At 39.0% G+C, this 6,770-nt stretch overlaps 1 pseudogene; it reads right to left on the bottom strand.

Moving 5' to 3' along the window:
* Positions 1-4,339: 4,339 nt before the first annotated feature.
* LOC101955587 (high mobility group protein B1 pseudogene) lies at positions 4,340-6,770 on the bottom strand (annotated as a pseudogene).

The following is a 6,770-nucleotide window of genomic DNA, read 5'->3' as shown; positions in this document are numbered from 1 at the left end:
AATGACAAGACAATTCCTGGGAAGGAGGCACATCAATCCTAAAGTGGCAGTCCCTGGGAAGAGGGCAAACACTGATCCTTTCCTAGTAAGTGTTGAACCATGACACAAAGAAAAGGCCACGGGATCTCTATCTCCCTCTCCCTCCCTCCCTTCCTCCTCTTCCTCTTCCTCCCTCTCCCTTTCCCTCTGTCTCTCCCTCTCTCTCTTTCCCTCCTTCCCTACCTCCCTACCCCTCCCCTCACTTTTCTGTCTCTTTCACTTTTTTTTTCTCTCTCTCTCTCTCTTATCACCATGTGAGCTGCTATCTTCTAAAAAAAAAAAAAAGAAAGAAAGAAAAGGCCACGGACTCCAATTTTAAATTTAATTAAAACAAGCTTGTATTTGTGTACACTGAAGCTGGCTAGGACTGTCTCTCCCAAAAACCTCGAGCTAGAGATCAGATCCCCTGTTCTCCAGGAAAAAATTTTATAGCACAAAAAGTTACCAAAGTGGGGTATCTTGGGGACTTACAGCTAACAAGATTTTGACAAGCATAATGCAATGGCAGATAGCAGATTAATGATCTACCTGGCTTAACATTTCAAGATAGAAAATAAGCTCCCAACATCAGAATTTATAAGGTGCCACTAAAGTTTTAGAAAGGGTTGTTATCTGGTCAAGGTAAGCCAGGCATGGGTGAGTTTAAGGCACCAGTAGGAATTCCACGCAAGTTTAAAACATCAAAATATGAACAAGGTCCATCCCCGGTGGAGGCGGGGAGGGGGTAGGGTTCCAGGAAAAATTTTTCATCAGGAAAAAATGTTGAGGAAGATTCAGTGAAACCAAATGATTCCATCATCTAAACACTACTTCCAGTAGTCTTTTGTCTGTTGGATTTATCTTGTCTGTTTCTTTTCCCTCAAACTTGAATTAACCTAAAGTGAACTTGCAATATATGAAACCGTATTCTAATCCTGTAGTTTAAATTATTAAATCAGTATGTAATTAGAGCTTGATGTAGGAAACAGAAAAGGACAAGTTTTAATTTCCTATGTGAGAATTAGTAGCTTCTTTCATCACTATGAAAAATTTATTTGGCCTGGGGATATAATTCAGTTGGTAGAGTGCTTGCCTTGCATGAATAAGGCCCTGGCTTTGATCCCCACCACACACACACACACACACACACACACACACACAAAAGATACAACTCTGTACATGAATTCCTCACATACAACATAAAACTTTCTGCAGCCTTAAGAAAAATCTTCCGGGCTGGAGATGTGGCTCAAGCAGTAGCGTGCTCGCCTGGCACGCGTGCAGCCCGGGTGCAATCCTCAGCACCACATACAAACAAAGATGTTGTGTCCGCCGAATACTAAAAAATAAATATTAAAAAATTCCCTCTCTCTCTCTCTCTCTCTCTCTCTCCCGGGTTCAATCCTCAGCACCATATACAAACAAAGATGTTGTGTCCGCCAAATACTAAAAAATAAATATTAAAAAATTCCCTCTCTCTCTTTCTCTCTCAAAAAAAAAAAAAAGAAAAGAAAAGCATTTATTAAAAAAAAAAAATCTTCCTCAAAACATAGTAGGTGGGCTGGGATTGTGGCTCAGTGGTAGAGCCGCTTGCCTAGCACATGCGACGCCCTGGGTTCCATTCTCAGCACCACATAAAAATAAATAAGGGCCTTGTATCCAACTACAATTAAAAAATAATTATTAAAAGAAACATAGTTGGCTATGGTGTGTGGTGATAGATCGTGTTCTGAATTCAAATTAACAAATAAGCAAAATGTTCTTCATTTAAGTCCTTTCCTGCCTGTTTTGAATATAGTTAAGAAATGAATTGAGCAGGTATGTGACTCGAGTAGAACACTTGCCTAGAATGTGCAAGAAGGCCTTGGGTTTGATCCCCAGCACGATGGTATTAAAAAATAAAATGGAACTATACATTGAATTGAAAGTTGTATTCTATACGATTTCCAAATATTGAATAATTTCCCTTATAGCTGAAAAATACCAATGATCCCTAGTTATCAACAGCTTTTAAAACTCTGAAAGCCCTTTTACGAGAACAGAACAGATGCACTTCTTTTTTTAATGTGTTTTAATTAGTTATACATGACAGTAGAATGCATTTATGCACTTTGATGTCATACGTAGATGAGGTATGATATCTCATTTTTCTGATTGTACATGTTGTAGAATCACATCAGTCACACAGTCATATATGTACATAAGGTACTAATGTCTGTTTCATTCTACTATCCTTCCTATCCACATATCCTCGCCCCTTCCCTACCTTCACTCCCCTCTACCTAATTTAAGGTAACACTATTCTTCCCTACTGCCCCCACTTTATTGTAAATTAGCATCTGCATATCAGAAACAGATGCACTTCTAATAGAAAACAAAATATATTGGTTCTTAATGCTATGGCTTGAAAAGTAGGGAGGAGACTTTAACATGCCTGAAAATTTCCCTGATAAGTATGTTTAATTGGACTCTTGCCCCAGTAATGGACTTAAATAAAAAGACCTTTTCAATAAGTGTCTGTTAACTTGTCCACAAAGAAGATAGAGGGCTGGGGATGTGGCTCAAGCGGTAGCGCGCTCGCCGGCATGCATGCGGCCGGGGTTCGATCCTTAGCACCACATACCAACAAAGATGTTGTGTCCACCGAAAAACCAATAAATAAATATTAAAATTCTCTCTCTCACTCTCTCTCTCCTTTAAAAAAAAAAGTAGAGAGCAACTAACTTGGTTTTTTTTTTTTAAATATCTATTTATTTAAGTTTTCAGCAGACACAACATCTTTGTATGTGGTCTGGGGATCGAACCCGGGCAGCACGCATGTCAGGCGAGGGCGCTACCACTTGAGCCACATCCCCAGCTCCAACTAACTTGGTTTTAATTTATTTATTTTTGAAGTGCTGGGAATCGAACCCAGGGCCTCATACAAGGTAGGCAAGTTCTCTCCCCTGAGCTTCATGCCCTGCTACTTACTAATATTTTAGTAAAAGTATTCAGTTAGGGGACTTACTAGTGCCAGGCACAGTGCTAAGCATTTTATGTACAGTATTTAATGTAAACTGTTACCTTAGGCCAGTCACTGTGGTACACACCTATAATCCCAGCTACTTGGGAGGCTGTGGCAGGAGTCCCAGCCTGGCCAACTTAGTCAAAAAGGATTGGGGATATAGCTCAGTGGTAGAGTGGTAGAGTGCCTCTGTAAGCTTACTGCCTACTTTTTTTCAGATGATAAACTCAAGCTTAAAGAAATAACCCCTATTTGATGCCAAAACCTGTGCCTTTAACCCCTAAATCAAAGTACATCTAACTCAACTGAGGGCTTTTAAGTTTCAGATTTCTAAGCCACATTTCAGATTTTTTTGGGGGGGGGGGGCGAGGAGGGGAGGAGTGCCAGGGAATGAACCCTGGAGCATTTAACCACTGAACCACATTTCCATCTTTTTTTTTTTTTTTTTAAACAGGGCTGTGCTGAGTTTTTTTTTTTTTATTAAAGAGTGAGAGAGGAGAGAGAGAGAGAGAATTTTTTTAATATTTATTTTTTAGTTCTTGGCGGACACAACATCTTTGTTGGTATGTGGTGCTGAGGATCGAACCCAGGCAGCACGCATGCCAGGCGAGCGCACTACCTCTTGAGCCACATCCCCAGCCCTGTGCTGAGTTCTTGAGGCTGGCCTCCAACCTGCAGTCCTCCTGCCTCAACCTCCCAGGTCACTGGGACTACAAGCATGCATTACCACACCTGGCCCTTTCAGATCTTGAGTCTAAAGGGAGATAAGGAATTGTTTTAATACCCCAGGTAATTTTATGCTATCAGCACCAGTCCACTTATTGTTGTCTAAACACCATAACACTATGCTATATTACTTTGGTGATGAGGCCACAAATTAATAGCAGTAGCAAAAAATATATTGAAAGGGGCTCACCCACATTAATTTCATACATACACATATTGTACAATGTGAATATGTGACAGGTATTCATTTGAGCTGATATGCTGGGTACTTACCTGTAGTTCAGTCACAATGAACGAGCCACTTTATATGTTCTGTCATATGAATAACAGAGAAGCTTTGGGGGCAGATACTCTAATTCCCATTTTAACAAATGAGGGAAATTGGATTTAAAAAACTAACTGGTATGAAGAAGCTGGGATTCAAATTGAAGTGCCTCTGAGCTCATGTTTTTAATACTGCGCCATCCATTGTTTCCTTGGTCTAGAGATCACCACTTGGCATTGTTTTTAACTGATAAAAAAAAAAATTGTATTTACTTAGAAGCATTCATAATGTCAACAACTGCAACTTTTTTTCTTTCTTTTTTTTTTTTTTTTTGCAATTACAGAGTGGTATTCAGTTAACAGAACAATAATTATTTTGTATAACTTTCATCAGAAGCAACTGAAGATGAAAAACTACTGTCCCCATATATAACTAATTTGGCCGTGCACCAAGAACCTGCTTTAAATTTCCATGCCAATTCACAACCCCATACTGTATCAGGCAAAGTTGGAGCTACTGAAAATACCACCAGGAGAGGGCTCTCTAAAGACACATTTGGTAGTGTGTTAATTATACAAAAAAAAAAAAAAAAGACACTGTATAGTTTAAAAGCAAATCTTACATTGCAATTTTTTTCTTTAAAAGGAGTGGTGGGGTGTAAATGCTTTATAGACAATACAAATAAACTGCACTAGAACCAACTTATTCAGTATCATCCTCTTCATCTTCCTCCTCTTCCTTCTTTTTCTTGCTTTTTTCAGCCTTGACATCTCCCTTTTTTGCTGCATCAGGTTTTCCTTTAACTCAGTAGGCAGCAATATCCTTTTCATATTTTTCCTTCAGCTCAGCAGCTTACTTTTCGTAAGGCTTCTTGTCATCTGCAGCAATGTTAGTCCACATCTTTCCCAGTTTCTTTGCAACATTACCAATGGTTAGGCCAGGATGTTCTCCTTTGATTTGGGGGCAATACAAGGAAGAGAACAAGAAGGCTGTGGAGGCCTTTTGGGTGCATTGGCATCCTTGAACTTTTTTGTTTCCCCTTTAGGAGGGAGATAGATAGGTTTTCATTTCTCTTTCATAATGGGCCTTGTCAGCCTTTGTCATGTCTTCAAATTTCCTTTCTTTTTAGCAGATATGTTCTTCTACCTCTCTGAGTACTTAGAAAACTCTGAGAAGTTGAGTGAAGCATCTGGGTGCTTCTGTGCTCCTCCCAGCAAGTTTGCACAAGGAATGCATATGATGACCTTTTGCCTCTTGGTTTCTTAGCATCTCCTTTGCCCACGTTAAGTCGATTTTCCTCAGCAAGGCACAGAGTCACCCAGTGACCATCAGGGTCTCATTTGCCCTGGCACTGTCTCTATGGAGCTCAGTGTACCACAATAGCTGTGAGAGCAGAAACGAGATGCCTGGAAATTTTGACTTAAAACTTGTCAATGATAGTTGGAAAATTTAAGGCCCCCCTTTACTGATTCTAGTTAACTGCTCATTTCAATGGCACTTGAAATTCAAGGGACTTTTCTCCACATTATTAAAACAATAGAATTTTATAGAGGAAAACCTCCAAAAGAAACTTGAATCTTTACACTGAATATCTTTACATATTGAAATCATAGGTTTTGTAGTCATCAGACCTGAATATAAATCCTATCACTTAATGTGTGTCTTAAGACAAGTTAACCTGTCAAAGATTAGTTCCCTCATCTATAAAAAAGCCTAACAGTATCTACCAAACAGCATTGTATTGTGTGAGAATGCACCTAGTCAAACTACGGTTTTTGTAAGAGTGGTTTAAAAGTACCAGTGGGGATGCAGTTAGCAAAATCTGGAATGTTACAGGTTCTACACAACAAATAATTTGATTACTTATGTTGGGTAACCCAGTTCCTTAAACAAATTGAAAAAAAGGGGGGGGAATCTAAAAAGGTTAAGACTTGCAACATTAACCAAATGAACAGACTTTGTTGGATTTAAGTGGGAACAACAACTGTAGAATTTTTGAGCCACTGGGGAACCCTGAGCATCGATTGGATATTTGATACTAAGAAATTGTTTATGGGGGTGCTGGGGTGTGGCTCAGCAGTAGAGCGCTCACCTAGCACATGTGAGGCCCTGGGTTTGATCCTCAGCCCCACATAAAAATAAATAAATATATGGTGTCCAACTAAAAAATAAATATTAAAAAAAAGAAATTGGTTATGTACAACATTGGTACTATGGTTATGTTTTTTCATTGTTGTAGTTCTTTTTAGTTATACATGACAGTAGAATGTATTTTGACATACATAAAATGGAGTATAACTTCCTGTTTTGGGGTTTATACATGATATGGAGTTACACTGGTCATGTATTCATATAAACATAGGAAAGTTACATCCAATTTATTCTACTGTCTTGGTTAAGTGGTTTTTTGTTTGTTTGTTTTTTAAAGAGAGAGTGAGAGAGGAGAGAGAGAGAGAGAGAATTTTTTTAATATTTATTTCTTAGTTCTCAGCGGACACAATATCTTTGTTGGTATGTGGTGCTGAGGATTGAACCCGGGCCGCACGCATGCCAGACGAGCGCGATACCGCCTGAGCCACATTCCCAGCCCCTTGGTTAAGTGTTTTAAGAACCTACATCTTACAGATACATATGAAAATATTACAGGTGTAATGTCTGGAATTTGCTTCAAAGCAGGATGGGGCAGAGAACTTAATAAGTTATGCATATAATGAGTTGATTATTGCAACTGGTAAATACAAAATTACCAATTAACAT

This window comes from Ictidomys tridecemlineatus, chromosome 10, assembly GCF_052094955.1.
Source record: "Ictidomys tridecemlineatus isolate mIctTri1 chromosome 10, mIctTri1.hap1, whole genome shotgun sequence".
In the NCBI taxonomy this organism is placed as follows: Eukaryota; Metazoa; Chordata; class Mammalia; order Rodentia; family Sciuridae; genus Ictidomys; species Ictidomys tridecemlineatus.
This window is presented reverse-complemented; position numbering and strand designations above follow the sequence as displayed.